Consider the following 21,181-nt stretch of genomic DNA (forward strand, 5'->3'; position numbering starts at 1 on the left):
GACATTTGCTTAAAATTGTAGCCGGTTTGCAAGATCCCCTCGCTTCTAAACTGATACTGTTATTACTCAATTTAGCCGCGAGTCTGTAGAGGGTGGTATATGTGACGTACAGTATAACTGGTCAGCATTTTCACACGTAATTTGCGAGTGTAAGTCGAACCTTCCTTGATCCGCCTTGGTGGGTCATGTCGTCGGATTTCCTCCTACCTGTGCGCGGTGCAGTTCTCGTAAATGTCGTCCCGTGCAGATTCTTCATTGGCGCATTGGATGTCTGTTGGTGGAAGCTAATTATGTGAAATTGCTGCCGATCAAATTTGGGGTATCTATTTGCTCGAAATTAACATTCAGAATGCCGTAATATCACTTTTATTCCTATTAGATCAAGAATGAAACACTCATGTCACAAACTACTCGTAAACGAGAGCATGGCTACCATCGAACAAGACAGGAAGAGCTCTTAACACCGACCGCCGACTTTGGCGCTTCGTCACAGTTCGTTGATTTCCGATCAAGTTCGTACTTACTAAGATATGCATTTGTTAATGAACGAGTGTGAATTTTAACGATGGAAAATTATTAATTATTGAATATAAATAAACAAAATCGGTGACTTTGGCGCCAAGATGGCGGTACTTCCCATCATGTGTATTTCCCAGGCTGGTGCTTGTTGCTACGGTCCAGCGCCGATCCCCACCCCACTACGCGCGACATATGGTCGCTTCATCAACTAGCCAGCCAGCGTGGGAAATGCTCTCCGACTCATGGCCGACTACGGACTACAGCGCTTCCTAACTACCGTGAATACATCAATAAGAGACCATAATTTATTAAAACTGGTAAAAATGTCTTCCTCACGTAAGAGGCATCTTACAGGTTCCAGGAAACCCAGTAAAGGATGTAGCAAATTTACGGCATACATTCGTACTGTGATGCCCTCTGAACGTAGAACTGATTGTATTTCCACGTAGCTACAGCAAAGAGCAGCGGGGACTACGCATATATGCCTTATTACAGATAGAGATAGCCAGAACGTCTCTTTGAAGAGAGGCTAATATCACACGGCGCTATATTTTTGCTGTCACTGACGATTGGAGTCAGCCCAAAGCCTCGGGACACGAGAGATAAGGGCCTAACTGCGTTCTGAAAGTTGTTACTACTCAGCTGAGAACAGAAATGCTCTTCACTGCAGAACCTTCTACGAGCTACAGTTGTGCTTCTGAAGATATAACGAGACTGAGCTGTCATGTAGAGCACACCATCACTACTTCAATTTTCTTAATAGAACATCGATCGAAACCGCTCTAAACGCACGAAGTACATTAATTATTCCTTGACGTTACGACAGGTAAACTTCGATTCATGTGCCTCCCCCCGTCGAAGAGCTGACCGAGATGCCTTACAATCAATAATGCAAGCGGCGACTATTGGAAGGGCGTAAGTAAAGTTTATTCTTCCAGGAGGCACTCTCTCAGTTCGCTCCTTGCCAGTTTCTCCGGGAGGATGGCAGTGATCCACGGTCGCCAGCAGACGCTGTTAAAGAAGATTCAGAAATAGTCATTTATTTCCATAAAAATACGGGTAGCTTCTTGACTCTTGGTTGGCACCATCTGTCAGTCTTCGATGACGAATCGCATCGAAAGCGGCCTTCAGCCCGTTCGAGGCAGCTGACACCACGCACTTCGTTCCGGCTGGCTGCTGCACCGACGGTTCGCCGCTTGCGGTGGCCCGGGCACTGTTTTTACCGCGACGCCGCGGCAGTGAGTGCCGGCGGCGCGTGTATTGAACTTATACGCGCCGGCTCTGGAGGTGCTCAGTCGCCTCCTGCTAAACACCCTTCTTCGTCATCTGCCATACCACGATGACGGTTGCCATGTATCTGTGGCTGGCCGTTCTGACTTCAGTCTGGAACCGCGCGACCGCTACGGTCGCAGATTCGAATCCTACCTCGGACATGGATGTGTGTGATGTCCTTAGGTTAGTTAGGTTTACGTAGTTCTAAGTTCTAGGGGATTGATGACCTCAATACCCTAGTGCTCAGAGTCATTTGAACCATGCAGCCATGAAATTCGACGATATTGACCTACAGTCCAGTTATATCCAGTTCAGTCTGTCGAAATGTCAGAATGTCGGAGTCCTGCCCCTGTGGGACGGAAGGACCTCGAGTCAGACATCTGCGACACAGGCTGACTGTGGCCTTGAACTCTGCAACTGGTGATTATGGAGGGGTAGCAATCTCTCGCAGTAGTGGCTGCTGTTGTCCGTTGACCGACTGCCTTAGGAGATTAACTGCTGTGGTAATTATGGAACGAAGTAGTGGCCAATGTTCATCTTGCGTCATTCGCCATTACCGCATTTGTCTTGCTATTACGAAGCTATCAACTGTTTTCCTTCTGCCTTGCTTACTTCACGAGTTTGTTGCAGTATAGACCTGGTTTGTAAAAGCTCTTGGTACCATTTGTTGCATTCGTCTTAGCCTTTCTTTCTTCACATAACGAAGGTGCCAGTCCTTATCAGCTCTTATCTTGCGCAACCGGAAGTAGCAAAACCACATTTTCTGCAACACGAGCTAAGTAAATATATAAGACGCTGTAGCAGAGGCAGCGAAAAATTCTAAGTCCCAATCAAGGTCACGCGCTGCTCGACGCGTAACACATGTCTAACACATACTTAACGTATGTGGGGTTGGTGGGATCACTCATGGGAAAATTCCTGCAGTAGTGGGTGTTAGAGCTGCACCTTTTTTAGATTGAAGTCAGCTGATAGGTATTCCTGTTTAAGGGAAGTCTCTCTAACAAAGGAACCTCTTTTGACAAAGCTTAGGTATCCGAGTAATGAGGGAATTAGTATATTTCATCAAAATATACAAGGTATTACTGATAAAGTTAGTGAACTGCTTATAGACGTTGACTCTGAAATTATTGGTATATCTGAACACTTCTTAAATAAGGAGATATTTCAGAGGCTTTCTTTACCAGGATACAGGTTGGCTGGCAGCTTATCGAGGAGCTCTTTGCGGTGTGGGAGAGTAGCCATGTATGTGAAAAACGGCATCCCATTTGAGTCAATTGAGGTTTCGAAGTACTGCACTGAAAAGGTGTCTGAATGTTGTGCAGGTGTGGTTAAATTTAACGGAACTAAACTTCTAACTGTTGTTATTTATAGATCCCCAGACTCCGATTTCACAACATTTTTGCTAAAGCTAGAGGAGATTCTTGGTTCACTTTATAGGAAATACAAAAAGTTAGTTATATGTGGTGACTTCAATATTAATTGTATAAGTGATTGTGCAAGAAAGAGGATGCTGGTAGACCTCTTTAATTCATATAATCTTATGCAAACCGTATTCTTTCCAACGAGAGTGCAAGGGAGCAGTAGAATAACCATAGACAACATTTTTGTTCATTCCTCATTACTAGAAGGGCATTCTGTTAGCAAAAAGGTGAATGGCCTTTCAGATCATGATGCTCAAATTTTAACTCTAAAAGGTTTTGTGCTGCAACACGTGTTAAATATAGTCATCAGCTGTTTAGGAAAGCTGATCCAGTTGCTGTAGAGACCTTTGTAAACCTTATCAAGGAACAAGAGTGGCAAGATGTTTATAGCGCTGATACAGTAGACGATAAATATAATGCTTTTCTCAAGACTTTTCTCATGCTCTTTGAAGGTTGCTTTCCGATAGAACATTTAAAACAGGGTACTAGCAGAAACAGGCAGCCTGGGTGGCGGACTAGAGAGATAAGAATATCTTGTAGAACAAAGTGGCAATTATATCAAAACGTTAGAAACAGTCAAAATCTAAATGCAGCAGCCCATTACAAACAGTATTGTAAGGTGCTTAAAAATGTTATTAGGAAGGCAAAAAGTATGTGGTATGCAGATAGAATAGCTAAGTCTCAGGATAAAATTAAAACCATATGGTCAGTCGTAAAGGAAGTTGCTAGTCTGCAGAGACAGGTCGAGGATATAGAATCAGTGCATAGTGGGAATGTCCGTGTTACTGATAAGTCGCATAGATGTACACTATTTAATAATCACTTTCTGAATATAGCAGGTGAACTAAACAGTAAACTAGTCCCAACAGGGAATCATATAGCGCTCTTAGAAAAAAGTGTTCCGAGACTGTTACCTGAAATGCTCCTCCATGATACTGACAAGAGGGAGAGTGAGTTAATATTTAAATCACTAAAGACCAAGAACTCTCCTGGATATGACGGGGTATCTAGCAGAATACTGAAGTATTGTTCTATGTATGTTAGCCCAGTACTTAGCCACATCTGTAACTTTTCCTTTAGGACTGGTCGGTTTCCTGACCGATTAAAGTACTCGGTAGTGAAGCCACATTATAAAAGGGGAGACATTGATAATGTTGGCAATTTTAGACCTATTTCTATGCCATCGGTGTTTGCTAAAGTTATCGAGAAGGTTGTATATACAAGGTTACTGGAGCATTTAAATTCACATAATTTGCTATCAAATGTTCAGTTTGGTTTTAGAAATGGTTTAACAACTGAAAAGGCTATATTCTCTTTTCTGTGTGAGGTTTTGGACGGATTAAACAAAAGGTTGCGATCGCTAGGTGTTTTCTTTGATTTAACTAAGGCTTTTGACTGTGTTGACCACAAAATATTACTGCAGAAGTTGGACCATTATGGAGTAAGGGGAGTAGCTTACAATTGGTTCGCCTCTTACTTTAAGAACAGAAAGCAGAAGGTAATTCTCCGCAATATTGAGAGTGGTAGTGATGTTCAGTCCAAATGGGGCACTGTTAAGTGGGGCGTTCCCCAAGGGTCGGTGCTGGGGCCACTGCTGTTTCTTATTTATGTAAATGATATGCCTTCTAGAATTACAGGTGATTCAAAAATATTTCTGTTTGCTGATGACACCAGCTTGATAGTGAAGGATCTTGTGTGTAATATTGAAACAGTAACAAATAATGTAGTTCATGAAATAAGTTTGTGGCTTGTGGAAAATAATTTGATGATAAATCACAGTAAGACTCAGTTTTTACAGTTTCTAACTCACAATTCAACAAGAACCGATATTTTGATCAGACAGAATGGGCATATTATAAGCGAGACAGAACAGTTCAAGTTCCTAGGCATTCGGATAGATAGTAAGCTGTTGTGGAAAGCCCATGTCCAGGATCTTGTTCAGAAACTAAACGCTGCTTTATTTACCATTAGAACAGTATCTGAAATAAGTGACACTTCAACACGAAAAGTAGTCTAATTCACATATTTTCATACGCTTATGTCGTATGGTATTATTTTTTGGGGTAATTCTTCTGATACAAAGAGGGTATTTTTGGCTCAAAAACGGGCTGTTCGAGCTATATGTGGTGTAAGTTCGAGAACCTCTTGTCGACCCCTATTCAATAGTCTGGGAAATCTGACATTGCCCTCACAGTATATATTTTCTTTAATGTCGTTTGTTGTTAGCAGTATTAGCCTAGTCCAAAGAGTTAAATGCTTTCACTCAGTTAATACTAGGCAGAAATCAAATCTGCATGTGGAATGCACTTCCTGGACTCTTGTGCAGAAAGGAGTGCAGTATTCTGCTGCATCCATTTTCAATAAGCTACCACAGGAACTCAAAAATCTTAGCAGTAGCCCAAACTGAAGAGTTTCCTCATGGCTCACTCCTTCTGTTCTGTCGAGGAGCTCCTGGAAGAGCTAAAAAATTAAGCAAATTCCAGTGTTACATTGTTGATTTTCTTTATTTAAACTTACGACTTGTCACCTGAATATTTTTTTTATATTTCATTTTATCTGTTTCTAATATCGTGTTATAATTTCATGTATTGACTCGTTCCATGACCATGGAGACTTCTCCTTAATTTGGTCCACGGAACAATAAATAAATAAGGTAACGTGCCCCTACTTGGTTTCACTGACCCACTACAACCTGCTGAAGTCTTCTGCTTTGTTCGCCAAAAACGTGAAATATTTTCACTGCGGCCACTTCGTGTCGACAATGCCCTAATGTAGTGAGGTAACTTCGCTCTGGGACTTTGAAAATTTTACCCGTTTTACTGCCTCTTACAAGGTTGGCATGCAACATACCCCTCTTCTCTAAAAAAATTTCGTCCCGAGTTTATAGGAAAAACAAAAGAAGGTTTAATTTTCAATACAATGATCTTACTCTATTTATAACATTCTTTATCAGCGTAACCCATGTTAGAATTTCTCTTCTCGTTTCTGGTACAACCCATTCCAGAGAGATCCCGAGTGTAGGTTTTAACTATGCCTTCGTTATTTTGCTCCTTCGGATAGGATAAATTGCTTGAATGACTGCTAGTGCCCCGATTATACTAGTGATTCCTACGCCAATTGTAGCTGTGTTCTGCTTTCGCCGCGTTGATGTTGCTGGACATGTTTTAACGTTTGAACACAGCAATATACCGCTTTTCTGCAATCATTCACTTTATCTACGGTTTGTAGTGCCGTAACATCTAGCGTGTAATTTAGCACGGAAGTTTTCTAAATAGATAAAATGCTGAAAGGGTTTTCTGGCCAATACGATGTCGGTTGTACACTAGTAATTACTTACGAACACTTGATGGTTGCTGGTAGATGAAAGTCTACCACCGCTGTATTACCTTCAGTTCCGTTGATTAATAAACCGCTAAGCTGTAACTCTACTCTTCTTATTCCTGTAAAATTCTTGTTTTTATAACAGATCACTATTACCATTTGTGACTTCTATACTGAATAAAACCAGTGATTTTCAACTCACTGGTAATTTGTACATAGCTTCATAACTACCTTCTTACACTCTGGTACATACATCTTTCTCAAGGATAGTTGTAGTTCACAGGATCGGTTATCCATTAGAACTACTCGTGCAGGAAAAATAGTAATAATTTCATTAATATACCGACCAAGATCTTCTACTGATAGTATTACGTGCATTTCGCGTTGTTTAGATACAAGTTATACTTCATTAACCGAAAACTTAATTCATCTGCTAATCAGATTTCATCCAGTTGAATATGCATGAATCGTATAACGCTCAAATTGTGACTTAAGGCTAGTTACGGGGAATTGTATATTATCATATAGACAGGCTTTATCAGAATAAACTTTAATTATAGGATCGCGAGAGTAAAATGTTACACAGCTTTAATTTATGGAAATAACATACTGTAGGTCCGTAGGAAATTCTTTTTTGCTTGCAATAACTCTTGCAAAACATTTTCCTATCTTACCAGTGTAGTGCTTAATTGTTTATGGGTAGCATTGCGGATAGCTTCTTGAATTCTTTCCAATTCTATTCTAGCGTCACTTACACTGTTTATAGTTCCCTCATCAGTCTAGCTACGGCTACTTTGCTGTGCAGTGCTTTTAGACGATTCTTTATTGTACCTAAATCCTTATTTGCAGTAATAATCCCAGTGTTATTTTATGCATTGTTTCAGTTATGTTTAACAATCCTTTCGCCATATTCATAATTTGCGTCTTTTCGATCCACTGTTGTGTCTGCATGCCTCGCTACTTCTGACAATTGGCCTGTGGTACTACTCAAACTTAAAATGTCATCACTATCTGCTGTGCCAGTTTTTAGGAGTTTCCCACCAACATTCAGCCATCTCCTCTTCCTCCATGCAAGAGAATACAGAATTGTAAATGTCACTTCCTTCAACTGCTCTCTCAGCTTATCATAGAACTTAAGTTCATTATATTCATTTCTTATATCCCCTATCACACTGCCCTGTTTCGTTTCCTTCTGTACTGCTAAGAACATATTTTGCATCTTCTCACGTCGTTCCGTACATACCAGATGTAGAATGTCAGTCTCAACGACCACCTGTGATTCTTAAAGACTACGTCTGGCTGCTGCAGGAACAAATTTCCGTTCTGTAAATGCTGGTTGACAATTCCTTCCGCTCCAACAGTGAGCAAGATGATAACGTTCGCTATACTCCTTCTAGGCGCCATCCTCGTCATCGCCTAGAGGAAATAATTTATATGTATTCCCTTTCTCCTTAGAAAAAAATGGGGAATACAAGAAAATACTAACATTCCTAAGTAAACCATAGGAATAAATGAAAACAAAGGAAGACATCATATTATTACTCACGTATCTCCACACCCACAACTACCTATTTTGGTCTCAACCAATATGGCCTATTCTGGAGTATTTCTTTACTCTTTTTCTTCTTAATTTCTAGTATGTGGTATTTCCACTGGCACTTGAGGAAAGGAGTCTATGGTCCCTTGAAAAGATTTAATTCTACTGATATGGGCTACTGAAGTTCGTCCTGGTAATTGTAACTTTACATTCACAGTCTACTTTAGCTCGACCACATAGTGAGGATACCGAAACCTCGTCAAGAAACTTTCTTGTCTTACGCTTGGGAGTGTAAGGGTTTGCAAATAATACCCATTGACCTACCCAGTACTGTGATAAACTTCTCGTACTTAACCGCACATGCTCTTGACTTTCTAGAGTATTTGCGTTAGCCCATTTTACATTTTGCCAGACTTCCTTTAGAGTTTTTGCGAATACTTAACGCGTTCACCTTCTTTTCTCTACTTTGGTCGAATCACATCAAACGGAGAGGGAATTTTGCGTCCACATACCACCTCGTAAGGCTATAACCCTGTTCCTGTAAGAGTTTTTGAATTATAGGCACGAATTACTAAATCTAAATACAAATCCCAATCTTGGCATTGAGAATTCATATAATGGGTTAGCATCTTAGATACAATCCTACGAATTCTTTCTGTACGACCATTTACCTTTGGGTGAAACTGACTTATACATAATTTCTTAACTTTAAGTCAGCGACAAAACTCCTTAATGAGATTGGGCAAGGCATTTGTCTTCTATACCGTAATAATCGTTTGTAGCGCCTCAGACTTAAGTATCCAGTGATTTACCATAACGTGAGTTACTGTGTTTGCTTACTGATCTGGTATTGCTACCATTACCAGATACCTTGTTAAGTGATGAGTAATTGTTAACACATACTTTTTATCCGGTTGACTTCAGTTGTAATGGATAGTCAGACATTGATAGTCATTCTAAATATTTCCTTTGATATGACATCTTGTTCTCCACCAGTATCTTTCTGCTACTCGCCTATCTGTTATTCTCTTGCCCCCACGGCCCAGTAATATATTATTATATGCTTGCCGTAGTACTTCCATCCGCAAAGCTGCTAGAACTACAACACACGGTCCGCACTTCGTTGATCTACACAAAACCCCATCTCGTATGACAAACTGTAGCTGTCTGCAATACACATGATACTCGTTATTATTTGCTTGTGCTTTCTCCAGATCTTATAGATCAAATTCATAGACCTGCAGTACCTCAATCTTTCTACTAAGTGTGCCTACATTTGCATGTTTAACAGCTGATTTTCGAATCATATTTTATTGAAATTTACCTAGCTTCAAATTCCCCCTCGTTAGACGACATGAACGATCTTTTAGCCCTAGTAGTCATTTTAAAGCATGACCAGTAATCACAGTGAACTTACGCCCATATAGATAACATCTAAAATAAGAAATACCATATATTAACGCTAACATTTCTTTTTCAGTGGTGGAATAATTTTGTTTGGCGTTATTCTGCTGACGAGATGCATATGCAACTGGATGTTCTTTCCCATGAATGATTTGCCGTAAAGCAGTTCCCAAAGCTGTACCACTTAAATCACATGACAATATGAATTCTTTAGTGAAATGTGGAAAAAATCAAAACTGGAATCTGAAATTAATATATCTTTTAAATTTTAAAATGCTAACTGATACTTAGGTGTCCAGCTAAACATGCTACCTTTCGCATTAATTTTGTTATTTTTTTTGTGATTGCGCCACTTCAGCAAATCACTTAACGAATTTTTTATAGTATTTTGTTAAGTCGAGAAAAGTCATGTTCTGCTGATTCAAGGCGTGGATCTGCCCTCACTCCATCTTGGCTAATTATATGTCCCAGATAGTTTACATGTGATTGTGCCAAGTAACATTTATCCATGTTAAGCGTAAGTCGAGACTTTCTCAACCTGTCAGATACCATCCCCAAACGCTGAACATGCTTTTCCAGGCTTTTTGCTAATATAACTGTATTGTAGATGTGCCCCATGGATTTCTTTGGTTTTAAACCTCAGTAATATTTTTTTTCGTTTAGAAATACACATGGACAGCTGGGATGTATAAGTTAATTACTTAGACCGTCAATGTAGAGCATAAAGCAAACTTAGGATTGGCTTAGATTACTACGAGGGCTGATCAACAAAAACTAAGAGTGATTTTTTTCATATAGCTTCCGTGATAATTTCCTGTCTGTGCCATGAATATCTGAGAAGAACGGGTTTTCATGCATAGCCCATAAGCAGCTTCACTCTCGTATAGGTAGTATCGTAGTAATCTTCTACTTTGCAGAGGCTCTTTGCATTTCACAAACCAAATAACGGAGTTGACCGGAGAGGAGCAGTAGGAGCAATAAAATTCTGAGTTCGTGTAAACCATAAATCCATTGAAGCTTACGAAAAACTGCAGCAGTCGTACAATGAAAATGCACTACCTTGTGCAGAAGTGTTTGAGTTGTTCACAAAATTTCGAAGAAGGCCGATTTGTCTGCGAGGAACAAGGTGGACTTGGTGTTTTGGCTTCTGCCGTGACTGAAATCAAAGCCAACAGAGCTGCTGTGATTGTCAGTGAAGTTCCAAGAATTTCACACGGCAATGTCTTTAGGATTATCAATGAACTTCTTCATATGACCTGTATTTATGACCGATGGGTGCTATGTCTGTTCACTCCCGAACAGAAGGCTGTGCGAAAGGAGACAAGCCATGACGAGCAGTGTCTCTTTGTTGATGGAGGGGATGCGTTTCTGGAATTGGTATCACCGGTGATGAGCCATGGCTGTTTCATTATGATCCCAAAGGTAGTGTGGAAATCGCCAGGATCTCCCACACCAAAAAAAGGTGGAAGTTGTTCCACCTGCAGCGAAGGTGATGGTATTATTACAGCAGCACACTACATGTCAGCATTGGATAAACTGGGGAAACACATTGCAAGGAAACGGAGTGGTGACTTCATCATGGCAATGGGCAGGCTTACGTCGCTAATCAAGTCATGTGGTTTCTGGCTCAAATCATTACTATCTGTGTACCGCATCCTCATTATAGCACCGATCTCGCACACTATAATTTTTTTTTTATTCCCTTCGCTAAAGGCAAAGGCTCAGGGCATTCGACTTCAGAACTCTCAAGAACTGCTCAAGAAAAGTGAGGCGATTTTCAAGGATCTGACAAAGAATGGCATGTACTATGAGTTAGAGAACTGGCAGAGACGCAATAAAAAGTGCATTCAAGAAGGAGGGAAGGATTTCGAGAAAGCCGGTCGCTGTGGCCGAGCAGTTTTAGGTGCTTCAGTACGGAACCGCGCTGCTGCTACGGTCGCAGGCTCGAATCCTGCCTCGGGCATGGATGTGTGTGATGTCCTTAGGTTAGTTAGGTTTAAGTAGTTCTAAGTCTAGGGGACTGATGACCTCAGATGTTAAGTCCCATAGTGCTTAGAGCCATTTGAACCATTTTTTTATTTCAAAAAATATCGTGTAGACATTGAAATGGCGTAATAAACATGTGTGAAAAAAGATCAGTCTCACTCTTAGTTGATCAGCCCTCGTACACCGATGAGCAGAAACATTAGACCATCTGTGTAATAGCGTGTTGATGCACCATGCAAACACAATACAACAGCGATTCTGGTTGGTACTGATTCTACAAGTGCTTGACAGGTTTCCAGAAGTATGTGGCACCAGATGCCTAGGCATAGGTCGAGCATTTACTGCAAATTACAGGAAGGTGCTTTATGGGCGTGTGCAATAGATACATAACAGTCACAATTGCTGGCCAAGACATCAATGTAAGTTCTATATAACGCCCCTCAAACCAATGTAGCTCGATTCTGACCTTGCTACACTGACACTTGCCCTACTAGAAGATGTCATCTCTGTGGGGGAGAGGTTTCAAGCATGAAGCGATGCAGGTGGCCCGCAATAATGTTCACGTAATTCACCGCTGTCATGATGCCTTCGATTACCACCACTGATCCCATGGAAGCCCAACTCAATGTACCCCATGGCATAATTCTTCCTCGATGGCCTGCATCTGTGGCACGGTGCATGTTTCATGCAGCGATACGCTGGGGTAACGGCGTGTAAGGACCCAACCATCGGCGTGATGTAACAAGACATGCGATTCATTCTACAGATGACGCGTTTCTACTAATCCACGGTGAAAACTCAGTGATGCTGTGCCAACTGCAATCATAACTGACGATGGCTTGGGGTCAACAGAGGAACATTGTGGGGTCATGTGATGTGGAGCTCTATGTTCGAAAATGGCCTTTGAGCGGTGCGCTCCGGAACACTTGTGCCTGCACCGGCATTGTACTGTGTTGTCATATCCACCACAGATCTCTGCCTATCCTCGATTACGCAGTATGGGATCTTGTGCCCTCTATGTTTTGTGATGATACGTGGTCGTGCAGTACCATATGACCATTCATTATTTCACCAAGCTTCAACAACTTTCCATAGGTGCTCACGACAGTAGTAAGACAACAGGCAACCAACTTCGCCATTTCAGAGATTCTTTTTTCCAGCCGCAGCGCCACAACATCGTGCCCTTTTGTTATGCCGTGTAGCCCCTGCAGGCTGGCAACACATCTAACATAACACAGGACCGAGGTTGCCTACGCCCAAAGGCGTAAGCAATGGTAAACATCGGCTGTTTTGGATACAGACATTCCGCGTTCTACTTCCTGGAGAGGGAGTTCGAGATGACTTGCAGGAAGTATTACTACAGAAGTATTACTACAGCAACATCTGATTGGCAGACCAATACTATTTAAAGGCTAGAAACAGCACCAGACGTCAGCTCACGCCGAATACCGACCTCAACGATGTCTCCACGGAAGACTAAGTCTCCGACATCGGAATAGGACTTGGAATTGAGTGTATGTGTGTTACAACGGACTCTTGTGGGAAACTTAGAAGTTATCTTTTGTTGCCTCTAGTAGGAAATTCCTACTGGCTTTGTGATTGTGCCTTTTCGTTGTTATTCAGTTACGTCAATAAAAGTTGTGTTGTAAAAACGTTCAAATTGTCAGTTACAGCACCTTTGCACAACCCACCTATCAGTGGATTTCCGCATTTGCGGCCCTTATCTTCGCTATAATGACTGACCATTCGTCTCTCTTCCGTTTACATTCTTTCCTTTCTGCCTCACGTGCTCGCAATGCCACCAGGAGGCATTCAACCTGGCGAGGGGCAGTGGTCATAATGTTTTGGCTCATCAGCGTATCGTAGTAGCCGAATTGAATTTACACTGTACGCAAAATGTAAAATATTAAGACCAGGCTAACAAAGGATAGAATGAGGTGTATGAGGTACTTCTACTGGTGAAAGAATGTTTAAAATATTTATTTCAGAAAATACTGAGAAAAGACTTAGAGACAACTTTCTAGAGAAACAAATAGAGGAACATCTTGAAATAGGTTGGCAAAATGTCAAAAATTATATTTCATAAGAGGCAAGTGATTTGAAGGGAAAGAAAAAGGCAATGTACAGTCTCAGGTGATTGTTTACTTAGTACAAGCAGTTAGAGGGAAATACTGTACAGGGTGCGCATAAATTCTTCCCGTGATGACAAACATTTATGGATGTGGCACAATGCGAGAGACAGAGCTGTGCGGTTTGTTGCAACCGGTAGCTTAACTCATAATGTGCTTTATGGATACGCTTCCACATGTGCTCCGTTTAACGGTCTAGGTCATATTCCTTACACGCCTTTGCTAACATCCCTTCCGTCGCTGCCATGAAAGTTTGTGATCGGTAGCTGGTGAACTGTACACTTTATCCTTAATGAAACCCAGCAAAGGTCAAGACGGATTATATTAATTAACGTGGGGGCTATGACGCTGGACTGTTCTAATCATGTGTCCGGAAAGTATCATCATAGAACGAGCCCCTATTTGGCTGTGCACTATCTTGATGAAACACTACGCAAGGTAAAAATGCCGTAACTGAGGCGCAACGAAAAGCGAGAACATGTCCAGGTACACCACTGTCGCAATGACAGTCTTAGTAGAAAATGACGACTGGATAACTGTGTTGTTCGTTAAATCACACCCCACATTCACTTTCGGGCTGTCCTTGATCTGCTGCATCACGGTATGTGGGTTCATCGATCCCTAGGTCTGGGTATTAGGGCTGTTTACTCCCCTGGAGTAAACAGCCTACATTACAAAAACTAAGTCTATTAAGTTAGACTCTGACTGCATCGAGTAGTTGCAGTATGCTCCTAGCAAACTCAGCACATCTGAGCCTTTGATCTGACTGGAAAGCCTGCAGGAGTTGCACTTTGTATGCAGGGAAATGCAGTGGTTTGTGTAAAATCTTCGCCACAGTTTTGTGAAATATGCCTGTTTCTCTGCGAACACGACGTTTCCGCGAACTGCGTTTGGAGCGCTATACACATCACATCAGCGGTATCCTCACTTACTCCATATCTACCCATTCATTGGCTTGTCACCAACAGCACTAGTCTCTCTCAGCGATTCATGCCATCCTTTGACGCTCTTCACATCTGACGGATCACGACCATAAGGCACTTCGTAACTGTCGCTGAACTGTAACAGGCGACTGCGTTTCATTAAACCACAATACACATAGCGCTTCTCCTATATAAATGTCATTGTCACAACAGCACTCCTGAATTACGTCACCTGTAACGAGAAAGAGAGACAGAGAGAACAAAGGATTCAGATGCTATCAGAACACAAGTAGAAGGTATCCATAAAAGCTTCGCGGTTTAAGCTACCATTAGCAACTAACCGCATAATTCTTCAGAAATAAATTTTTGTAATCAAATTAAGACTTTATGCTCACCCTGTAATTGTGTATTTACTGTGGCTGCAGGAAAATGATAACAATAATATACTGATCTATAAATAAAAACGTAATACAATAAATGAATTTGTGAGAAAGGCTCCCAGCACTCATGAAATATGTTCGTTAGTCAAGTAGAGAATGATAAACACGGTACACAATGTTTTGCTTAAGTAGTTCTCAGGTGCTTAAGAAAAGGCGGGGCAAGAATAAAAATGAAGGAAAAGATCCATAGTCAAAGAGCTACGGAGATTTATTGCTAATGAGAGGGGATGAAGTAAAGTTTGAAAGTTAACAAGTGACGATTGCTGTCACTATTTTAATCTAAATACAGAAATTAAAGGAAAACCTGAAAGCAATCAAACTAGCAATCAGCTGGAGAGACAACATCAATGTAGATCTTCGTAGATATTTAAGGATGTCATTACACTTACTGCCGCATATTGAGTATTCGTGTTGACAAACTGGTATGGTGCCAAAAACAGAAAAAAGCTGCAGAGATAATATTGTTGATGAGAAGTGACTATAAAGGAGAATGCATAAAGTGCAGATTGGGAGGTATTCTCATTTCAGTACAACAACTCTATGCTAGAAGACCAAACTGAAGGCAAAAGGTCACAGCTGTAGTACATTGGAGGAACAAAGGCCATTAAGGGGTGGTAGATCGACTTTACAAACATTTTAATGTTACTACATATTACAGAGAAACATCGAGAATACAATCTACGACGAATATTTGTTTCATTGGCTTTGAGAAAGATTTTGATAGTGTAACCAGCGAAAGGACCGTTCAGAGATAGAAGACTACCCTAAACAACTGATAAATGTTGTGAAAATAGTGTAACTGAAGGAATATTCTTTTCCTGTTTGCCCTGTCTGATATTTATTGTTTGCATCGTCTCATGAACAACACAACTGGGCGATATTTCAAAAGGTTCTGGTATTGTTTTGCACTTGAAAATGATCATTGGGTTAAGTTTAGTACGGTACCATCAGCACAACACTATAGGACAAGAGTGTAGTGCAATTTTCCATGTCCACTTGTTTGTACTTAGAAGGAGAGACAGCGTTGGTCGTATTCTCTTGTTTTATTAACCGCAAAATCGATTTTCGGTCACTTAGTGACCATCCTCAGTGCTGTAATATACAATTTAAATTGGTATGCACTGGTGTCAACAAGCTTAGAGCGATCACATAAACTGACACCAGTGCCTACCAATTTAAATTGTATATTACAGCACTGAGGATGGCCACTAGGTGACCGAAAATCGATTTTGCGGTTAATAAAACAAAAAAATACGACCCATGTTTTACGATAAACACTAACTACCACCACCACCACTACCAATGTCGTCTCTCCCTCTAAGTATGTCCATTATCAGGTCGTGGTGCACAGGACACTCCATGGAGTCGCCAATCAATCCACTTGTTTGGCTCTGAGCACTATGCGACTTAACTTCTGAGGTCATCAGTCGCCTAGAACTTAGAACTAATTAAACCTAACATCCACGCCCGAGGCAGGATTCGAACCTGCGACCGTAGCGGCCGCTCGGCTCCAGACTGTAGCGCCTAGAACCGCACGGCCACCCCGGCCGGCTTTATAGTTACAGTTTTAGCATCTTTAATGGCAACTGTTCTGTTACTGGGCACATAAAATGTCAGAGGAGTTACGTCCATTTTCGCTATTTGCTTTGTTCCACATTGGTTTTATTTCGATGTTGAATAATAAAGCGACAGAAAGATATTTTCTCTTCATACTCTTGTGGCGTTTTCTGAGATATTTTGGTTTTGGTTTGCACACCAAGTCCATGACGCTTCATAAACCTGTAGCACCAATCAGTTCCACCCTCGAAGCCTGTTAAGTTCAACTATAGCACTAGCTTACGACCATGTGTCTGAATCATTTCTTTAATTAATTCCAATGCCATTAAGTGGTGTACTTCAATCCATTTCAATATGTCTTCTAGTTTTGTCCATTTTGCATCCAGTCCTCTATTTTGCAACGTTAGTGTTCCTCATATTTTTCAGTTCTTCTTTACTAGCCCACATCTACATCTACATCTACATGTCTACTCTGCAATTCACATTTAAGTGCTTGGCAGAGGGTTCATCGAACCACAATCATACTATCCCTCTACCATTCCACTCCGGAACAGCGCGCGGGAAAAACGAACATCTAAACCTTTCTGTTCGAGCTCTGATTTCTCTTATTTTATTTTTATGATCATTCCTACCTATGTTGGTTGGGCTCAACAAAATATTTTCGCATTCGGAAGAGAAAGTTGGTGACTGAAACTAGGTAAATAGATCTTGATGCGACGAAACACGTATTTGCTTTAATGACTTCCATCCCAAATCGCGTATCATATCTGCCACACTCTCTCCCCTATTACGTGATAATACAAAACGAACTGCCCTTTTTTTGCACCCTTTCGATGTCCTCCGTCAATCCCAGCTGGTAAGGATCCCACACCGCGCAGCAATATTCTAACAGAGGATGAACGAGTGTAGTGTAAACTGTCTCTTTAGTAGACTTGTTGCATCTTCTAAGTGTCCTGGCAATGAAACGCAACCTTTCGCTCGCCTTCCGCACAATATTATCTATGTGGTCTTTCCAACTGAAGTTGTTCGTAACTTTAACACCCAGGTACTTAGTTGAATTGACAGCCTTGAGAACTGTACTATTTATCAAGTAATCGAATTCCAAAGGATTTCTTTTGGAACTCATGTGGATCACCTCACACTTTTTGTTATTTGTCGTTAACTGCCTCCTGCCACACCATACAGCAATCTTTTCTAAATCGCTTTGCAACTGATACTGGTCTTCGGATGACCTTAGTAGAAGGTAAATTACAGCATCATCTGCGAACAACCTAAGAGAACTGCTCAAATTGTCACCCAGGTCATATATGTAGATCAGGAACAGCAGAGGTCCCAGGACGCTTCCCTGGGGAACACCTGATATCACTTCAGTTTTACTCGATGATTTGCCGTCTGTTACTACGAACTGCGACCTTCCTGACAGGAAATCACGAATCCAGTCGCACAACTGAGACGATACTCCATAGGCCCGCAGCTTGATTAGAAGTCGCTTGTGAGGAACGGTGTCAAAAGCTTTCCTGAAATCTAGAAATACGGAATCAACTTGAGATCCCCTATCGATAGCGGCCATTACTTCGTGCGAATAAAGAGCTAGCTGCCTGCGTTGCACAAGAACGATGTTTTCTGAAACCATGCTGATTACGTATCAATAGATCGTTCCCTTCGAGGTGATTCATAATGTTTGAATACAGTATATGCTCCAAAACCCTACTGCAAACCGACGTCAATGATATAGGTCTGTAGTTAGATGGATTACTCCTACTACCCTTCTTAAACACTGGTGCGACCTGCGCAGTTTTCCAATCTGTAGGTACAGATCTATCGGTGAGCGAACGGTTGTATATGATTGCTAAGTAGGGAGCTATTGTATCAGCGTAATCTGAAAGGAACCTAATCGGTATACAATCTGGACTTGAAGACTTGCCCGTACCAAGCGATTTGAGTTGCTTCGCAACCCCTAAGGTATCTACTTCTAAGAAACTCATGCTAGCAGCTGTTCGTGTTTCAAATTCTGAAATATTCCATTCGTCTTTCCTGGTGAAGGAATTTCGGAAAACTGCGTTCAATAACTCCGCTTTAGCGGCTCATCCGTCGGTAACAGTACCATCGGCACTGCGCAGGGAAGGTATTGACTGCGTCTTGCCGCTTGTGTACTTTACATACGACCAGAATTTCTTCGGATTTTCTACCAAATTTCTAGACAATGTTTCGTTGTGGAACCTATTAAAGGCATCTCGCATTGAAGTCCGTGCCAAATTTCGCGCGTCTGTAAAATTTAGCCAATCTTCGGGATTTCGCGTTCTTCTGAACTTCGCATGCTTTTTCCGTTGCCTCTGCAACGGCGTTCGGACCTATTTTGTGTACCATGGGGGATCAGTTCCATCTCTTACCAATTTGTGAGGTATGAATCTCTCAATTGCTATTGCTACTAAATCTTTGAATTTGAGCCACATCGCGTCTACATTTGCATAGTCAGTTCGGAAGGGATGGAGATTGTCTCTTAGAACGGCTTCTAGTGACACTTTATCCGCCTTTTTAAATAAAATTATTTTGCGTTTGTTTCTGGTGGATTTGGAAGAAACGGTATTGATCCTAGCTACAACGACCTTGTAATCCCTGTATCAGTCATGATGCTCTCTATCAGCTCTGGATTGTTTGTGGCTAAGAGGTCAAGTGTGTTTTCGCAACCATTTACAATTCGCGTGCGTTCGTGGACTAACTGCTCGAAATAATTTTAGGACAATCTCGGAAGATGTTTTCTGCCTACCACCGGTTTTGAACAAGTATTTTTGCCAACATATTGAGGGAAGGTTGAAGTCCCCACCAACTATAACCGTATGAGTGGGGTATTTATTTGTTACGAGACACAAATTTTCTCTGAACTGTTCAGCAACTATATCATCGGAGTCTGGGGGTCGGTAGAAGGAGTCAATTATTAACTTAGTTCGGCTGTTAAGTATAACCTCCACCCATACCAATTCGCACGGAGTACCTACTTCGACTTCACTACAAGATAAACCACTACTGACAGACACAAACACTCCACCACCAATTCTGCCTAATCTATCTTTCATGAACACCGTCTGAGACTTCGTAAAAATTTCTGCAGAACTTATTTCAGGTTTTAGCCTGCCTGCCACGCCTTTGAACGACCTCCCAATCAACAACAGGCGTGGGCTCAGCCCCACTGCGGGCAGCAACTGGGGCAACCACAGCGGCAGACCGATCTGGGGACAGACGGGACGAGGTTGACATCCCCGTGATACCCAAGTCCGGCTCCCCACAGTGGTGCCCATTGGCAAAAACCTCAAGCTGCGCGACCGAAGTCAGCGCCGCTTGCAGCTGTGAGCGAAGGGATGCCAACTCAGCCCTCATCCTAACACAGCAATCACAGTCCCTGTCCATACTAGTCGATGTTGAACAAGTTACTGAAATACGAGTCCGTGCCTAGATAACGCAAGGGAAACACGCAAAGAATGTATTAACTAACCGGTACAAATGCCTAACGACTGCGCTACAATCTGCCTGAATTTACGATTACAGTAACTAAAACTCGAAATCACAATTCCTATACGAAACTCACACGCAATTTAAGTAAGAATCTGCGAAGTAAAGACTAAAGCGCGATGCTACAACTCTCAAATACTATAATACGCCCGAAATTCATGAATTAAACAATGCAAGTACCCAAAAACACGCAAAGAAATTAAGAATTAAATTATGTAACAAATAAGTAAGCTAGGAGTATACGACTTGCTGCTGGCAGCTGCTGATCCAACGGCGGCAGGGAGCACACTGGCTGTGACCAACCGACACTCCCCTACCTCTCTTACCACCATTCGCAATTTTTTTTCTCGTTCGTGTAGGGGCAAAACGCTGCTCAACTGTGTTGTTCCACATATGCCATCACTTTCAGTTTACAGCCCTCATCATATGAATAGCTTTTATTTTTTACTTTGTGAAACTAGCTACTAAGAAAAATATTATACTATTACTGATAGCACAAATCACTTTCAATTAAAGTTCACTTGAACTGCAATGACGCATCATGGAACAGCCTTCTGCATGCACTGATCCCCACCAGGTCGAACAACTGTGCATTACATGCCTAGGCCGTGTACCTGCCACACATCCCTAACCAGCAAAATAGCTGTCTCCCTCCAAGTCCACAGCCACCTATCCTGAACAGCTTTCCTGACCACCCTACCTCTCTTACCCTTTACCCATCCCCACTCAACACAATCAGCACAGCATCTAGTCCAACTGCTGAATGTAGAATGTATCATTGGCCCTGTCCATAAGGCCCACATCATGCAGGGACATAGGTAGGCGTGTGTGTGTGTATGTGTGTGTGTGTGTGTGTGTGTGTGTGTGTGTGTGTGTAGTGGGGGGTGGGGAGGGGGGGCTGTGGTCATGCATGCGCACATGTATGTCTGTCTATTGTTGATGAAGGCCTTAATAGCCAAAAGCTATAATTGTGAGAAGCTTTTCGTTGTGCCTATCTGCGATTCAGCATCTCCACTATATGGTGAGTAGCTACTTTCCTTCTCATAATATTGTTACGCTCTATCCTGGATTCTCCAGTGTTTGATCTCTAATCTTACCAGTTTGCTATTTCCAAGTATCCATGTTCTGCCACTAAAGACTTGGGGCACCCAATAGTGCACTGACA

The sequence above is a fragment of the Schistocerca serialis genome, chromosome 1 (genome assembly GCF_023864345.2).
Source record: "Schistocerca serialis cubense isolate TAMUIC-IGC-003099 chromosome 1, iqSchSeri2.2, whole genome shotgun sequence".
NCBI lineage: Eukaryota > Metazoa > Arthropoda > Insecta > Orthoptera > Acrididae > Schistocerca > Schistocerca serialis.